Source organism: Labeo rohita, chromosome 25, assembly GCF_022985175.1.
Source record: "Labeo rohita strain BAU-BD-2019 chromosome 25, IGBB_LRoh.1.0, whole genome shotgun sequence".
Lineage (NCBI taxonomy): Eukaryota > Metazoa > Chordata > Actinopteri > Cypriniformes > Cyprinidae > Labeo > Labeo rohita.
Window position 1 is genome coordinate 14,283,309 of NC_066893.1, and position 19,444 is coordinate 14,302,752.

At 37.8% G+C, this 19,444-nt stretch overlaps 1 long non-coding RNA gene across 1 annotated transcript; it reads right to left on the reverse strand.

The window, feature by feature from the left end:
- Nucleotides 1-232: 232 nt before the first annotated feature.
- Nucleotides 233-12,467, reverse strand: LOC127156923 (uncharacterized). Its single transcript, XR_007825800.1, has 4 exons — nt 12,345-12,467; nt 11,537-11,608; nt 11,271-11,430; nt 233-428 (listed from the first exon to the last, which is right to left on the reverse strand). It is a non-coding gene; the product is annotated as an uncharacterized LOC127156923 (long non-coding RNA).
- Nucleotides 12,468-19,444: the final 6,977 nt, after the last annotated feature.

Consider the following 19,444-nt stretch of genomic DNA (forward strand, 5'->3'; position numbering starts at 1 on the left):
TTTTATTATTTAATTATCACGATTATCGTCAAAACCAGTATATCACGACACCCCTAGGCTAAAGTGTATTTTAAATATTTTCTAAATAAATTTTAAATTTACTTTAATGTTATTCATATTTTAATTTGTAAAACTTCCAAAATAACACAGAAAGTGAAAAACTGGCAATTTATTTGAACAAAAATAATAACTGTTCCTTTTCTCTAACCACTTTTTTAATTTTCTTGTCAATATTCTTTTAAATGTAATCATTTATTAATTTTTTTCTGTGCCCTCAGTGTCGGTTTCCATACTGTTACCTCATGTCTGAATATCCCATTTTTCCAACTGCATAGTATGGAAAATGATCAGTCCAGAATGAGCTGTCTGATGTCAGGTCACATGACAAGTCCCAATATGGCAACATGGTCCAGAACATGACATCATTCCTGTATAAAACACAGAAAGGTAGAGTTAAATTTATTGCACACTGGCTTCTTTTGAAAATAATATGACAATAACTAACTTGAATCTTACTTGAAATATTTTTTTATCAAATAAATTTAATACATTTTTATATATAGATTTATAATGTTTAATGCTGTGTCAGTCCTTTAGTCTGTTTCTATTTTTAGTGCAGGACTGAGATTTAACTGTTGATTCAGAATAGTTTTCACTATTCATGTTCATTCATGCAGACTAATGTACATTATGTCACTGTCAAATGCTGGCCAGCATTTGACGTGGAAGAATGTGTAACAGCCCAAGATGTAAAAAGTTCAAAGTAGCAATCAAAATATATTTAAAAAATAAAATAAAATGCACCAGTGTAGTATGAAAGTGTCCTGGTTTAAACTCTGCCCTCATGAACTTATTTCCACTTCTACTGCTCTACATTGCACCATTTTTAAAAAGCCACTGATTGCAAAAAACAAAAGAGAGTGATAAGCACTCAATCTACTGGAACGGTTCACTGTTTGCCTTTTTACAACCAAAAGCATTTATCTTATCTACATGTACTTAAAAAGCCCTTTTGGTTCACAAGATTTCACATCCTTAAACCTAAACGATACAATTTATGACAGAAGTTGACTTAGCAGAGGGGTTGTTCTATAATTAGGGGTTCAGATTTGACAATGTGAAGAAAAGAGTTTTCCTTTTTCCCAAAAACCCAAACATGACCTTACATAGCTGCTTTCAAACTATTTATATTGTATAAAGTGCTATATAAATAAACGTGATCTGTAGGAATATGTGCATAAAATATCATCTATGTTTGCTACTGTCCACCATGTTATCTTTACTGGGTAACACAGTTGACAGGTAACTTAGTTGACATTTTTAGTGTTTTGGGCCTATACTTAGCATGGAAGACTAGAACTACTAAGCATATGGTATGTTTAGAAATACATTTTCAGAAATAAAACATAAGTTATAGTTAAATTGTCTTGTGAAAATTTGCAGCAATAATACTTGTGTAACACTCTTGACAGTCAATGGATCCACTCTTGACACAGGTTTGCTAGTTTAACCCATATTAAGGGAAAGAGAGAGAACATAACATCTAGTGATTCATCATGTGCTTCTAGAGGAAATATCATCATACTGTGCAAATTATGCGAGAATGGGACAGACCATTCCTTTATGAGAGGGGTTTTCTAGTGGGTAACTTAAATAAATATATATAGCTGCAAGCAGCAATTGCGGGGCCAAGCACAAAAGAGGCAAAATGTAGATCTTAGCATGGCATGGAGCAACAGACCGACTACAACAATGAGTGATTAAAGCCATTTTAGGATGACATCAATTGAAATGGCTGAAAAATCATGAATACAACCACTAATAATATAATTTAATGGCTTATCACTTTTGACCAATAGGCGCTGCTGTTTTCAGATTGATGTGATGTGTTCTGTGTGAGGTGACAATGACACACACAAAGGTTGGTGTCATTATGTCAAAGCTTTGCAGAGATACAGCCTCAGAGTCATTTTGGCATCATGCCTCAAATGTGTAGTGGCGCTGTACGTTGTCTATCGACACGAAATCCATAACTTTGTGTAAGCACAGTCTGAAGATGATTTGAGTCAAATTTGGTGAAAATCAGACCAACGGTCTAGGAGGAGTTCGAACAAGTAGGTTTTGTACATTAATCAAAATGGCGGAAAGGAAGTTCAGCCAACTGTGGTATAATTGGTATGTATGTTGTCGGCATGACCCAAGGAATATTCTGAGACCAGTTTTATTACAATAGGCTAATGCAATCAGAAGTTATTAGCATTTTCGGAAATTTCATTATTAATGTTTAATGAATGGTGTATTACTTCTGACCAATAGGTGGCGCTGTTACCAAATTGATGTTGTGTGGTCAGTGTGAGGTGACAATGGCACATATAAAATTTGGTGCAAATATGTTAAAGCTTTGCAGAGATACAGCCTCGGATGCTGTTTGGCATCTTTTCAGCAAATTCGTTGATGCGCTAAATGAAAAGCGTTTCATGTATCGACACGAAATCCATAACTTTTTGCCAGCAAGGTCTGAAGATGATCTGAGTCAAATTTGGTGAAAATTGGACTAACAGTCTAGGAGAAGTTAGAAGTACATTAATCAAAATGGCGGACAGGAAGTTTGGCCAATATTGGCATGATGGGTATCAATATTCTCGGCTTGACCCAAGGAATATTTTGAGACTTTCATTACAATAGGCTAATGTAAGCAGAAGTTATTAGCATTTTTGTACATTTCTTTATATTCCAAGGTGGCGCTGCCACCAAACTTTCTGAGTACTGTCAGGGCATGGTGCCGAAGACACATTCTGAGTTTCGTAATGATACGTCAATGCGTTCGTAAAATATAGCATTTTATGACAAAAAATTTTAAAATGGCTGACATGGGAAAACTGGGTATGGTTCAACTCGGCATGATGCACCGAATCTAAAGAGACCTAAAGAATCTAAAGAAGAGTTTTGTGATTTTTGGCCAAACCATTCAGAAGTTATAAGCAAAAATAGCCATTTTTCATATCTCCAGACCACTAGGTGGCACTGTGCCGAAACACTGCAGGTGACCTCAGTTCATGCTTGTTATACCACACACCAAGTTTGGTCTCAATACGCCAAACCGTTGCAGCGATATAGCCTCCCATCCATTTTTGTGTGCTTTTCGTAGAAATCGTTCGCGAGTTATAAAAACGGTTTGACTAATCAACTTGAATTCCATAGCTTTTTGCCAGCATGGTCTGACGATGATCTGAGCCAATTTTGGTGAAAATCAGACAAACCGTCTAGGACGAGTTCGAAAAAGTTGGTTTTACAAACAAAAAAAAAATACAAAAAAAAACTAAACGTTACGATTTTTGACTCAGCATGAGCCAAGGATTCAAAGGAAACAAAGAAATTTCATTCTGTGCCTTAAGGTTCAAAAGTTATTAGCATAAAATTATTGAAATTTTGGGCAAGTGGTGGCGCTAGAGAGTTTGAGTTAGAGACTCCAAATTTGCTATGGTCAATGTTGAGACCTCTATCCTCTATCGGTGTGCCAAATTTCACAACTTTCCCACAAGTGGTTCTATGGGCTGCCATAGACTCAAGAGCAGAAGAAACGGAAGAAGAAAAATAATAAGAATGCCAACGGATACAATAGGTGCCTTCGCACCAAGTTAGCTCACAATAAACACTTATTATTTTTGAAGCACACATCCAAATGTCTTGATAACCTAATCTAACTGAAGGCAAAACTTTGAAATTAATTTATATTAGAGGTCATTTTCATGCTTAAATGCAGAGTAGAATGAGCAACTGTACAAAATCGGAGAGCTGAATACCGGGGTTGTATGTGATATGAACATCATTTTTGAACAAAAGATATGGCTTTTTCAACATATAGTAGTGTGATTGGGAAAAGTATAATTGTGTACTAGAAAATTAAGCATTGGGGCTTTATATTGATTCAAATATGTTAAAAATATACTTCATGGACATGAGATGTACCCATAATAAACCTCTATAAATTTCTACTTATTCTGGGCTAATCATTTTCATATACTATACAGTAGGAAAATGTATGTTTACTATATAAAAAAACAGCCATAAAACATGCATCAAATAATGTTATTCAAGCTTTCATCATTTTGTCAGTTAGCTATGTGCAACCAAGACACATTTGAACCAGGTGACACTGAAAACGCTCACCTGATGGATGCTGAAGCTGTGTGGTCCAAAGCAAACACGATGTCAACCGCCACTGCTCTAGTAGTTTTCCAGACTTGTTTACTCTGGAATATGAGGACTACTATTGACTGCGCTACCCAAATTAGATAAAACCATGCTAGCGAGGGAAACCCCAAACTTAGCAACAGCAATGTTTTTTTCACAGGAACACTTCACCCTGTTCTGAGCCAAAAGGGTGTGGGCTGAAGGGAACACAATTAGAGAGAGAAAAGCCCTTTTGTTTTTATTTTTTTTTTCGGTATTAAGTTGAGGGCTGTTTGCATGTCGCTAATGGGCTCTGAAGTAGTCAAACAGGCAAGCTCTCATCCAGGGTTCCCCCAAAGTGGAATCCCCAAGTTAAATTTAGTCTTAAATTACACTTCTCTCATGCTCTCGTTCTTTCTGACCACACTATCAACTCACACAGAGTTTTCCTTCTCTTTCCTTCCAAGCTACAGTGTTGAAACAGTTCTGCTGAGGATATTTTAGACCTCTGCTGCCTCCTTTCCACCTTGCTCCACAAACATCAACCCTGGGATCCCGATGAGAGGTTAATTGTCTCATTTATGCGTTGTACATGAGAGTGTGTACTCAAAATCCATCAATCTATCATTAGATACATCAGTACATAAGGCCTTGACTGCACTCTTTGACACTGTGAACCCTGCAGGCTAATTTCCAAGCTCAATGTCATCAAACCTTTGTCTTTTCATGGAAAAACTGTGTGTGAAACCAAATACGCGGCTATCGGACCACACACTTCCCGCGGTATGAATGCGACCTGGATTAAGCGAGTGTGCGCGGGTGGGTGGAGTGTCCCAGGGAGTTCAAAGGAAGCTCTGGTCATGAACACACAATAATGAGACCAGCGCTTACCCTGCTCGCTTGATTGAGGGTGTAATGAGTATTTGAAAACAGATGTGTGAGAGATCACTGCTCTTCGCTATCTCAATATTAGCACAAACAAGACAAAAGACAAAGGGCGTGGCCATGAGGAAGCTGACTTTCCATCAGGAGATCTTGAGGAATGTGAACTTCTCAAGACTTCTTTTGGCTTACAAAAGCTTATTATGTAGGTTTAAGAAAGGTTTCGGAGTTGGCAATTTGTTCTCAAACTGGCGTACGTCTTTGAATGTATTCCAAAGGCCATGCTAATGCTAAGTTCTTTAGCCGAATAATGCTAGGCAGCTATTTTCAGTCATGCAAGTAGAACCTAATTAAATGGTAAATACTGAAATCTCAAAATCTACTTGTCAAAATCACATTTTCAATCATACATTTCAAAATCTGACTGAAATGGTATCATAAACAATGTGTCATACTATCAAATAATGCTAAGAAACGGTAACTGTAATTTGGCTGCATTAAATAAAAATAGATAAATAAATAGTGCTAGGCAATGATTAATTGTGATTAACCATGATTAATCACATCCACATATTATGTGTACATAATATATGTGTGTGTACTGTGTATATTTATTATGTATATATAAATACATACACACACATGTATACTGTATATTAAAGAAAAATGTTGTTTATATACGAAATATATTTACATATAATATAAATTATATGAATACAAATATATACATGTAAATATTTTTTAAATATACTATATGTCTTTATATATACATAATAAATATACACATATATAGGTCTATGTTACTCCACCCCAAAATCATAATTTTGTCATTAATCACTTCAGTTAATCATGTGTGACTGTCCCATTGACTGCCATGTAAATACCACTGTCAAGACCCAGAAAAGTATGAAAGACATTGTCAAAATAGAATTTTATGAAGCGACTAGATTATGTTTTGTACTTTTCTGGGTCATTCAACCCAACGCTGTCAAAATTGCCAATGTGAATGCTAAGCAGACCAGGACTAAATGCATCATTTTCCTTTTTGGTCTGGACCAAATAAACCAAATGAACTACAAGTGTGACTTAAACTTGACTAAACAAAAACAGGACAAGGCTGACTAAATATGATAACTAAAATGTATTTTAGTGTAAGACTAAGACTAAATTAAAAACCTCTGCCAAAATTAAATAATTAATTAACGGTTAATTAAAGGAGAAGTCCACTTCCAGAACAACAGTTTACAGATAATGTACTCGCCCCCTTGTCATCCAAGATGTTCATGTCTTTCTTTCTTCATTCGTAAAGAGATTATGTTTTTTAAGGAAAACATTTCAGGATTTTTCTCCATATAACGGACTGATATGGTGCCCCGAGTTTGAACTTCCAAAATGTGGCTTCAAACGATCCCAAATGCGGTTGTAAACAATACCAGCCGAGGAAGAAGGGTCTTATCTAGCAAAATGATTGGTTATTTTCATTTTTAAAAATACAGTTTAAATACTTTTTAATCTCAAATGCTCATCTTGTCTTGCTCTCCCTGAACTCTGTGTATTCTGGCTAACGACAGTTATGGTATGTTGAAAAACATACCATAATTTTCTCTCTCAACTTCAAAAATCATTTCAAAATCATCCTCCGTCGCTGCAGAAGTACCGACCCAGTCTTTGTAATGTGAACATGCAAAGAAGATCAAACACCCTTAACAAAAAAGGTAAAACGGTGATACAGGACGATTTTGAAGTTGAGGGAGAACATGAGATGGGAGTTTTTCGACATACCCTAACTGTCATGAACCGGAAAAAAACAGAGGTCTGGAAGAGCAAGATAAAACAAGCGTTTGAGATTAAAAAGTATATAAATTGTATTAATTTTTATGAAAATAACCGATCATTACGCTAGACCCTTCTTCCTCAGCTGGGATCGTTTACAACCACATTTGGGATCGTTTGAAGCCGCATTTAAACTGCATTTTAGAAGTTTAAACTCGGGGCCCAATACCAGTCCATTATATGGAGAAAAAATGCTGAAATGTTTTCCTCAAAAAACATAATTTCTTTATAACTAAAGAAATAAAGACATGAACATCTTGGATGACAAGGGGGTGTCAGGGTCGTGTGCAGGAAGGATTTGCAGGAACGAGGAAATAATACTAACGTGCTTTAATAGAATAATCCAAAAAGGGAACAGGAACAGCAGGGAAAAATACACGCCAACACGACGTAAACTAACATTATGAACGTACGATTAACAAGGAACAGAACCAAACTTATATAAGACAGCTAATATGACAAAGACAGGTGTGAGTGATTAACCAATGACGACATAACAAGAAACGGAACAGGAAAGACCAAATAAGGGCACAAGAGGGCAAAACCAACAAAACAGTCCACAGGGGTGTGACAGGGGATGAGTACATTATCTGTAAATTGTTTTGGAAGTGGACTTCTCCTTTAATAATAATCTTATTGCTAAAATGTCAAGTTTTCATTGACTTAAACTAAACTAAAATACTTAGATTTTATCAGGTTTTCTTAGACTAAAAGTAGACTAAAATGTTGAGATTTTTATTCGAAACTGACTACAACTAAATTGGATAAAGTTGATTAAATATGATAAAAATTAACAAGGACATTTAACATGGGACTGAAACTAAGACTAAAATTGAAAATAGCTGACAAAATTAACACTAAATGAGATGTACTCAAATTTGCAAGATTATTTAGACACCAATTATGACAGTAGCTATGTTTCCATTACCATGTTTTTTTGCACATATTGAAATAATCGCATCAGAAACGAGTGATGGAAATGACAAATTTCAAATAAAAATAAAAAATTGCAAAATGTTTTTACGCTCACTTGAGGTGGTTTTTGACTTGAAAAATAATTAACGTGAATAATGGAGGATGGAAATGCATTTGCTTAATAAATTTCTCCTTTCACATCAAAAAAGTAATGCGACTTTGTGCTATGGAATGGCATAATATCAGGAAATGACAATTTTGTTGGATGGACTGACTTGTTGGATGGAAGCAGAGCTTATTCGCAAATGTTTTATGCAATATTCCAATTTTGCGCACAAATTAAATCCGTTAAATTTGGATGGAAACCCGGCTAGTGACCGTATTCGGTTTGCGGAAATGTTTGCAGGTGCTGTGGGCGGGTGGTTAATATGGTGCTGCTGTGTCTTAACAAGTTAATGAAAAATCACATCCGCTTGTTTAAAGGCAAGGAAGCACATGCCTCAGGCTGCCTTCTTATGAAGGCTAAAAATACCTTTCAGTGCGTGTTGTAAAACTGAACTTCAATTGAAAAGATTACACGGCCGTTTGACACTTAATACTATTAAAGGGTTAAACTGTGTGTGTCTAGTTTGGACTGATATAGGTATGTAATTAGTCAGATAACGGGGATATGCAAAACTACACATTTTCATATATTCAAAGAATTAATGGACTGAAATTGCTGAAGAAAATGCACTAAAGTCTGTTCGCTGCAAGTCCCTTCACCATTTAAAAGTTGTAGTCTTATTTTAACCAAATGTCTCCAGAGCTCTGCAAGCTAAACATGAAGGTCCGCAGAGACTTTCAAGCGTGGAATTATAAACACACAGTCCTCAGGTTTTTTCTTTTTTTTTCTGCGGTGACGGCAGGGGCATGTCCATATCAGCAGCTCAGCAGAGTTAAACGCTTTCACCAAAACCATGTAAGGAGTTTTTAGGGTACTTCAGGATACTAGCTTGATCAGAGACACTGTAGGGGAGGAGATCACTCGTTGGAAAATGAATGGGAAAATCGCATCAAAATACAAGCCCCGCCTTTCAGTTAAAAAGCCAATGATGTTTTTAAAAGAGTTTGTTTACTCTAAAAAACACATAAGCTTTAGCTTTAACTGCTAGCCTGAAAATTACACTATTATAGCATGATTTCAGCTACATTTATGATACTGACATTTTTAAGACTTAAAGAGATAGTTCACCCAAAAATGAAAATTACACCATGATTTTCTCATTTATATCAGCTATATTAAAAAATTTGTCTTGGCTCTTCCAAACTTTCTTATGGCAGTGAATGGGTGTTCAGATTCTGAAGTCAATTAAAGTGCATCCATCGATCATAAAAAGTACTCCACATGGCTCCAGGGCTTAATAAAGGCCTTCTGAAGTGAATCGATGTGATTTTGTAAGAAAAATGCCCATATGTCAAACTTTATAAACTCAAATCTCTAGTTTCCGCTAACTGTCATATGTGTTCACGAGAGTATGGCGTTCCAGTAAATGATGGAGGAACCACAGAGAGCAAAACAAAACACCGGCCAAGAATTGCAAGTGCAAAACGAGGATTTGTAATGAATAATGTCGGAGAATTTTGATATAAGCCAAGAGGAGATTGGTTTTCCTTTGCTGTAAACAAAACGTGGTTCTCACAAGACTAGCATATTCTCAACTGAACTTATGCTACACTTGGACTCTAAAAAATGCTGGGTTATTTTTTTAACCTAAATGCTGGGTTCAGCCCGTTGGGTCATTTTATTGGGTTGTTTTTAGTATTTTTACCCAGGTGCTGGGTTTTTTTTTTTTTTTTAACCCAAATGCTCGGTTCAACTTTTTGGGTCATTATTGGGTTATTTTTGATATTTTTTACCCAGGTGCTGGGTAGTTTTTCTGTAGCTAAGTTGCTGGGTTATTTTTTTCTACCCAACCACTGGGTTGAGCTTGTCCCCAACAAAACAACCCAGCTGCTGAGTTACAGTCAGAGCGTGGGCTTTTTGAGTCCTCTACAGGAAAGACTGGTTCTCAGCGCCACCGATTTGGTGCACTTCAGCAAAATAAAGCTTTGTATACATTTTATTTCATTTATAAAGCCTTTACTGTGCTGTAAATTGGATTATTTTATGCAACACAACATAAGGACGAGATGTCAGTCAGCTGCATCACTTTGCATGATGGAAACACCTTTTGCCTTGCATAAAATAAATAGATTTTATTCGTTATAGTACTGAGTTTAATTTAATTTGATGTTAAAATATGTTCTCTAATGCCAGTATTGTTTGTTTATGGACAGGTTTTGAAGTCAGTCAAGACATCTTTCAGCTACGAGTGAAATGCGAGGCTGTGGTCTGAAGTTTGAAGTCAACCTGGTGAACAGCAGCCCTTCACCGGCTCAGATTTCGGCATAACACCGGCATGAGAATTAGCGCTATTTCTGTAAGAAGAGATTACAGAGAACGGTTGAATACACTAAAATTAAAATGCTACTTTTAAATGTTACAATTTTTCATGTCTAAAATGCTTGTTAAACAAATTTAAATGTATGTAATATTGTAAAATATGCTGTAAAAATAAATTCAGTTTGTCTTGTATTTTGTCCATGTGTTCTTGCTTAATAATAAATGTTCATCTTTTGATTATTGCTGTTGCCTCCAGTAATTCTGTGTGTTTTTTATGAGTTCCAGCAATATAATAAATATTAAACAACAGTTGACTTAAATAAAATAACCCACTATGTTTGGTAAAAACATTTAAAAATAACCCAGCAGGTGTTCTGTCCAATATTTACCCAGCACTGGGTTGCCAAATAACCCAAGTTGGGTTGTTTTTAACCCAGCATTTTTTAGAGGGCTATACAAAAATATAAGACAAACTGAATCTATTTGGACAAATACAGCATATTTTACAACATTACATACGTTTAAACTCATTTAACAAGCATTATAAAAATAAAAACTGTAACATTTAAAAGAAACATTTTATTTTAAGTTTATTTTCTATGGTTGCAAATTCTCGTGCCGGCGTGTCGCCGAAATCTGAGCCTTTTTCACTAGATAAGTCCCTTTTTCCTCGGCTGGGATCATTTAGAGCCCTTTGAAGCTGCATTTAAACTACATTTTGGAAGTTCAAAATCAGGGCACCAATGAAGTCCATTATATGGAGAAAAATCCTGAAATGCTTTGAAGACGACTGAAGACAGAAAGACATGAACATCTTGGATGACAAGGGGGGTAAATTATTTGTAAATTGTTGTTCTGGAAGTGGACTTCTCTTTTAATTATGAAAGGAGCTTCACTTTTACATCTACTGCCTTCCAAAATGGCCACTGAGGTAACTGATTTGCCTTAAAGGGACTGGTACGTTGCCAGCCTTCTGTACTGATGTTAATTTTCAAAGAGTGTGAAAGCACTTATGTTTCTTTACAGATTTATAATACATCACCTCTGAAACTCAAGTATTCCTCAGAGCTGTTGCCAAACGTCTATGTATTTGCTCATCCTTTCCTCGCAGACGTCTCCGGTCAGATGTGCTGCCATCCAGCAGAGGTAGGCTGGGCAAATCTATGATTGTTTTTTAAGCCTACAATTGTCTGCTCATCATACTGTGGGGAAAAAGGGAGGGTTCAGTTGCTATGGCTTCATCACAATGTACGTGTTTAAAGGCGGGTACTATACTTAGCTGTTTCATTTGTATGAGGAAGTACGTACTGTTACTTAATGTGCACGTAATGTGGATTCAAAAGCAGAGCAACTGCAATGCCAGCAAGTCCTTTGAAGCATCTGTAAAGTGTTAAGAAGACACTAAGCACTGTGGTGACACTGGTTTTGTTTCCAAGACAGACATAACAAGACGGTCATTCAATCGAGATTCATTTGGAAATGCAATTTTTTGTGTGTTCTGTTTCACTGGATCTGGACGTAGTTTTTGTAGAACATATTTCTAGGAATACTGTGGTCTTGTTAAGAACAGATGCTTTGGACATCAAAAAAATATGAAGTACTGTATATATAAAAAACTACATTAGGGGGTTTTCAAACTGGGTCTGAAGATGATCAAGGGTGCATAGAAAAAATCTTAAAATTACCTTAAAAATATCCTAAAATACATTAAATATGTTTAATGCAAAAATATTTATTAATGAAAAAATAAAAAAAAAAAAATAATATATTATATATAAATAATAAATAACTAAATAATAATATATAAACTAAATCTATTTTAATTAAGTGTATACATCTAAAAATTATTATAATGCAAAGTCAGCTTAATATAGTAAATTTTACATTAATTTTAATTAAAGTCCTAGCATTAACAGCAACAAATAAAAAACTAAATCTATTTTAAATAGATTTATACCTATAACATTATAATATTATGCATACACTGTCAGCTAAATAAAGCAAATATTTTCCAAATAATATTTTGTTAATTTCTTTAGTATAATGACATAAAAGCATATTGCATTATGAATATATCTCATTCATAAAGTAAGGGTCTTTGTCTCTCTCAACGAACCTGATACGGGAGTCTCTCTCTGTTTCTGTCTTTCTGAGTGGACCGGCCTCCCTCAGTGCTCATACAGGAAGTTGTGTACAGTAGATAACAGTGAAAACAGGAGGAGGAGGCCAAACTTCTTCCTGAAATGGGACAAAAGTAATTAGCAGAGACCGGGGAATAGCATTTGTTTTCCTTGTGCAGCTGAACATGAAATTAAAGCTTTATCTGAAGGTAACAGACCATTGGTCCCAGGGGTCAATCTCATGTAAGTGGACTCTCTAGAATGTCTGTTTTTACATTTACATGCAGTGGAGTAAATTTAAACCATAATACGCTCGTCTTACTAAGCTATTTTCTTTTTAAACTCTAACATCTCTCATTTTCACTCATTATGCTTCTGTAATTACAGCTCTATTGATACCTCTATCGGTCTGTCTGCACCAAACAGGGAGTCCCAAGGAGCTGTAAGGCTATATAAAGCCCTTTGCCGCAAAACTCCACCAGTTTTTGCCCATAGTCTTCCCACAGTCGAGCTGCCAAGCCGACACACATTTTCCTGGCCGGAGTTCAGGAAAGTGCTGCTCCGAGCTGAAGGATGGAAACTTCAAACTGCCTTTGCCTGGATACAATAAAAAACACACAAACACAGGGTCGGGTGATTCAGAGTGATGCAGACAGTACCTTCTTTATCAGGAAGGGGCTCACCCGGAGGATACGGCCCTTATCAGACCTCTGCTCCCATTAGCACCAGATACAAGCCATTATAAAAACACTGTCTGACATGTGACGACCCATAACTATTCAATCTTTATATCCATCATTCCCTAATGCCTGCATACTACAACCACAAGGGAAAATGTCTGTTTCATTTTTTGTATCCCTCATTTAAGGGCAGTGAGTCATACTCGCTTCAAAATGCAACATTCCCGTCTCCCACAAATGATACATACGGCTCTGCTCAAATGGATGCTGCCATTTAATTTCAAGGTTGTATGCGGATGACGAAGAATAAAGGAACTTGCCCTGTTCCAAAACTGTATGATTAATAGGAAGCCAGATGCACAGCAAGTGTGCAACCAAATTGTAGACGAATGACATAAGTGTCATAATTGATACAGTTAATCAGTATCGTATGCAAATGAATGAAATCTAAAACTTTTTTTTATACCTTGTCAAATATAATAAAACATGCAAAACAAACAAAGTCAAAACAACTGTTTTTATCTGTTATCTTAAAAAAAATGTAAAGCTGAAATAAATATTATTATTATAAATATTATTGATTATTATTATTATTATTTATTCATTTATTTTAAAATTTTTCTTCTGGATCAGATTCTGAACGTTGACCAACGCATAAATGGAGTTGATCGCTTCCATCAGCACCTTCCAAGCTTGCACAATCCTAAAACACTGCCTAAATCAATCAGTATTATGCGTTTTGGTTTATATAGTGATTGATGTTTGACAACCAAGTTATTTTATCCTGTTTCTACTGCTTCTTCACCATGTTTTGATCCAGAGACTAAATATTCTTTTGCGTAATGCATAATAGCGCCTCCTACTGTACACGGAAGTAGGAGATGGTTATAATCTTGCACCCTGGATCTTGTGTTCTGCAGTGAGGGGCTACTGAAAATTTTCATCTATGGCGGGGAAAGAGTTAAGAAAACAACAGTAGGTGATTCAAACAGTATGCCAAGCTACGAAACAGTGCGCATTGCACAAGCAATACCGGACTGAGGTGTGATCACAGAGGAAATTAAAAAAAGTGATAACGAACTTAAAGGAGAATAGGTGTACTGATTAATGAGTGTCCATGGTGACTGATGGCTGGCAGGAAAACTAGAACAAAGGAAACAGGAAAGTGATATGAAATAAACTCAAAAAGTCCATGATAATGAAACTAAAAGAACAGGAATGCAATAGTACACCCTCTTCCAAGAAGGCGTGACCTCGCACAGAGGGGGAACTGGCAAAGGGCTAGTGACAGGCTGGAGAGCAGAGGGGAACATCCACATTGTGGAAGGAGTACTAACAACCAGCGGACGACATTGAAACCCCGGTGTTAAAGATAGATGATATCTGCTGCAGAAGACCCAGAGCAAAGCAGGGACGATAGCCCACAGTGGAGTCGACGGAAGGAGAAGACATATTGGAGGTAAAGCTGACGACACCAGGACACAAGGCTGACTGACGGAGATGAAGTCGATGGAGGAGGAGACCAGGAAGGAGACAGAGAGCCAAAGAGCAAGGGTGACACCGTGGGGACCCAGAAGGCTGCAGCAGAGCCGGAGCAACTGAGAACCAAGGTGAAGGGCAGGTGGAGCCAGATGAAGCCAGTGGGATGGAGGGACAAGGCAAAGCCGGAGGAGTGGAAACCCATGATGGAAGTGACCAAGGTGGAGCAGAAGCGATGAGGGAGCCAGTTCGAGCTAGCAGGATGATGGGCCATGGTGGAGATGAGGGAGCAAGGAGCCAAGGCGGAGACTGACAGCCAAAGAGCCAGGGTGACACTGTGGGTCCAGAGAGTCGAGGTGAAGTCTCCATCTCCTCCACCTGAGGTGGAGGAGGAGACCAGGAAGGAGACAGAGAGCCAAAAAGCAAGGGTGACACCGTGGGGACCCGGAAGGCCACGGCAGAGCCAGAGTGGCTGAGAACAAAGGCAGAGGTGGAGGGCAGGAGGAACCAGATGGAGCCAGTGAAATGGAGGGACAAGGCAAAGCCAGAGGAGTGGAGACCCATGATGGAGAAGGATCGAGGAGTGACCAAGGTAGGGCAGGAGGGAGTCAGGTTGAGCTAGTGGGATGACGGGCCACGATGGAGATGAGGGAGCAAGGAGCCAAGTTTACAGCTCCTGCAACTGAAGCGGAGATGGGGACCCAGAAGGCCGTAACTGAGGACCAAGGTAGAGCCGGAGGGATGAAGGAGCCAGGCAGAGTCAAAGGGATGGATGGACAAGACAAAGATAGAGGAGTGGAATCCCATGGTGGAGGAAGGTCGATGACTGAGCAAGGCAGAGCAGGAGGAATGAGGGAGCCTGGTGGAGCTAGTGTGATGACAGGCCACAGTGAAGACAAGGGAGCAAGGAGGCAAGGCGGAGCCAGTGGGTTGAAGGACCAAGGTGGAGTCTAGGACTTGGAGGCTGGAAGCAGAAATAGGATCCTCACGCTAATGCGGAGCTGGAAACTGGAAGACCCAAAGAGAGACAAGGCACCCAGATGGCATTGACTGAGGGTAAGCTGAGGGGCTGGGCTTAGTCAATGGCAGGCTTAGTTGCATACTCTTGCACTGGCTCTTCTGTCACGATGGCCTCTTGCTCTCCATCTGTGGTGGGCTTGTGCAATTGCTCCATGCGGCAGGGTGATGGCTGGCTGGGCTCTGGGTCAAGATGTGTTTTGGACCGAGGATAGATGCTCTCCAGACACTTGATGCCGGCCACCTTCCAGTCAAGTTCTGTGGTGTCTAGGAGGTTAACTGGATGGTGATAGTTCGTCCTGAACCGGAATAATGATTTCAGGGTGTGTCGCTGTAGGCGCTGGAGTCAGCGAGATCACAAAAACTCTCTATAAAGTCCTATAACTTGTGGCTCCTCTTTGCCGCAGCAATGTAACATTTAGTCCCAAAAGTTTTTTTCGAGGAAAACATTCCAGAATTTTTCTCCATGTAGTGGACTTCAATGGGGATCAATAGGTTGAAGGTCCAGACTGCAGTTTCAATGCAGCTTCAAAGGGCTCTACACGATCCCAGCCAAGGAATAAGGGTCTTATCTAGTGAAACGATCGGTCATTTTGTGTAAAAAAGATAAATAAATAAATAAATTACATTAATATACTTTACAACCACAAATGCTCATTTTGCACTAGGTCTGTGTTCACGACTTTATGCATTATGTAATTATGTTGGAAAGGTCACGCATGACGTAGGCGGATGTACTGACCCAGTGTTTACAAAGTGAACGTGCAAAGACTAAGTCAAACAACCTAAAAAGGAGAAAATGAGTACACAGACGAAGAACTAACCACGCGTAACCTTTCTAACATGATTACAAATGCGTAAAGTTGTAGACATGCATCGCAGAGCTAGTGCAAGACAAGCACTTGTGGTTAAAAAGTATATAAATTTTTATCTTTTTCAGAAAATGGCAGATCGTTTCGCTAGATAAGACCTTTCTTATTCTTTGGCTGGGATCATGTAGAGCCTTTTGAAGCTGCATTGAAACTGCAATTTGGACCTTCAACCCGTTGATCCCATTAAAGCTCACTATTTGGAGAAAAATCCTGTTTTCCTCAAAAACCTTAATTTTCTTTTGAGTGAAGAAAGAAAGACATAAATGGGGGTGAAATGGGGGTAAGTAAATTATCAGGAAATTTTAATTCAGGAGTGAACTAATCCTTAAAATACGCAGTGATAACAAACTAAAGGGAGAACAGGTATTCTGATTAATGAGTGTCCATGGTGACTGATAGTTGGCAGAAAAACTAGAACAAAGAAGACAGAAAAAGTGATGTGAAATAAACAAAGTTCATGATAATAAAAGAAAACATGACTGTAACACTGGCTCTTTTAACTGGGTGGTTAAGACGCTGACAGCAAAAGTTAGAGTTAAGTGTTGGCAATGATTTAAAATTTTTTTTTTTTTACCTAGAACATTTGTTGAATTGTTCTAGTCTGATATTTTTTCAGAAAACATCTCTTTTCCAAGCAGAGTACTGAACAAAACTTGTAGATCCTGTGGAAAAATAAAAAATGAGTGGTTGTGACCAAAAACGTAGTAATACAAACCTGTGCAGAACTCCAAACTTGAACTGTGGCAGAGAGGGAACTCCCTGACTGAGTGTTTATAGCCAGGCCCATCCAGGAACCCATTGCGAGGAACATTCTGTCAACACACGCCGCAGCCTCCCGCCACACGAATACACAGTTCCAGTTCCCACCGTGTTGCCATGACAGCAAAGAGCCCATTACATAATGCTGCGGTGACCCACTCTTTCCTGCAACGCACTCCAGGCAGGATGTGTTTGAGTTGTGATGAATGTGAGCTCTCTGTGAGATTTTCCCTGATGCGCCACATGCAGAGATGAATCCAACATCATGAGATTTCAGAAAAAGATCAGGTATAAAGGGTACAATTAGTGGGGAAATAATGTAATTAAAGTGATAGTTCATAGTTTACTTTCATGTAGTTCTAAACCTGACTTGCTCTCTTCAGTGGAAGAAGATATTTTGAAGAATGTTCCAACTTCCATACAGTGAAAGTCAATGGGGTCCAAAACTTTGTCTTTGAATAAGGCAGAAACTTGTGGTCTGGTTCTAACACGAGTTTCCCTCAAACGACTTTGTTCCTTCCAGAAGCACATGTGTTTGACATTAAAGTTTGGAGACGAAAAAGCGATACAGTTAATGGCAGACATCAGGAACAAAAAGAGGAACAGATGTAAGGTAGGAACACAAAGCGACGTCAGCTGGCTAAAATTATCCGAGGACATCCCTGCTCGCCACGTGGGTCGGCTGTGTGGGAGAACTCGTCTTCTGGAGCAGGGAACTCCTCCTGTCAGTGGAAGCCCATACAAATGGGACAGAGAGCATAAATCTTCCCCCCGAGGCCTAAGACACACCCTCATCCTCTGGCTCACATTGTCCTCCAGCTTGCAGTAGCCTGAGGAAATGACTGCAGCTCTTTTTGGACAGGAGATGTGAAAACAGTTCCTCTGAGAGATGTCTACTTTTACGATGTGGCTCTGGCCGAGGGCTTCCGACTATTGACGCAGCTCATCTTTGCCTCTCACACAATGTGTTTATCAGGTACAGAACTCCAGATGTGAAGATGGCTGAAGGATGTTTCAATGAGGCGTAGCAGACATAAGAGGCTTCATTAGTCTTCTTCAGTGTGATGTTGATGGGAAGCATCTACCTGAATGGGAAAAGAATGAAGATTTTATTATAAAATGTAAAATTATATCATTAATTCTTCAAATCACAAAGAAACAGGTGGCTTCTTGTTATGAGTCAGTGTTTTAACTAAAAGGTGGGGATCTCATTCCTAGAGCTGCCATTACAGCTTGTATTACAAGGAAATTTTTATTTTCAAGGGCATTTTTAAGGGATAGTTCACCCAAAAATGAAAAATCTGTCATCAGTTACTTACCCTCATGTCACAAAAGAGATATTGTGTAAGTTTTTGGAACCAAATCACATTAAGATCCATTTACTTCTATTGTATAGACAATAAAAACCATTGAGACATTTCTCAAAAGATCTTCTTTTATGTTCAAATGAAGAAAGAAAATCATGAGTAAGTCATTTTACGATGGAGCCATACTCTTTAGATTACATCATGACTGTTTGAATGCGCAATGTGGTTACAATATCTAGTTGTCAACAAATGCATGTTTTTGCATTTTGTTTATAACCGTGCTGGGATCAGTTTTTACTAAGATGCTCAGACTTCAAAAACATCCCCAAAAATCCAACCCATATGTTGACGACGGGCTAAGTATTCCCTGTTTTGATTCCAAACCACTTTTTATGTGTAATAATTCTCGAAATGACATTATTTTCAGCATTATCCAATCACAAATTTATGACTAAACGAAGATTGAGAATAAATTTGTAACATTACACGAATAAAGTCATGTTCTAAGTATGAACTCTCAAGCCTATTATGACTTAATTTCATTTTAGGCTTACCTGCATTCTTGAATTTCTGTTTATTTTATTGTAGCACTAATAAAAACTCAAAATGACTTTGTGCTCACAAGAAAAAGAAAATACTAGGGCTGGGTACTGACACAAATTTCACTGTTCAATTATGAATCACAAGCTTGCGATTTTATTCTGATTCAGTTTGATATAGATTATTTTAGATGTATATCAGGTACAGTACATGGCAAATTTTCTCAAGGAAAAAACCCCTCTAAAATAATGCTGTAAAATGTACATGAGAGTTAGTTTGTACTACATTACTGTAATATTGAAGGTTAAAATTAACTCATTTGTATACAAACACTTAAATTACACTAAAGTTTTTATAATAATAAAGTTTTAGCAGTTGAAACACTGATTGAGCAATTTCATGAGACACGATATGAATTTCTTTGAGTTGTATTTTATGCCGA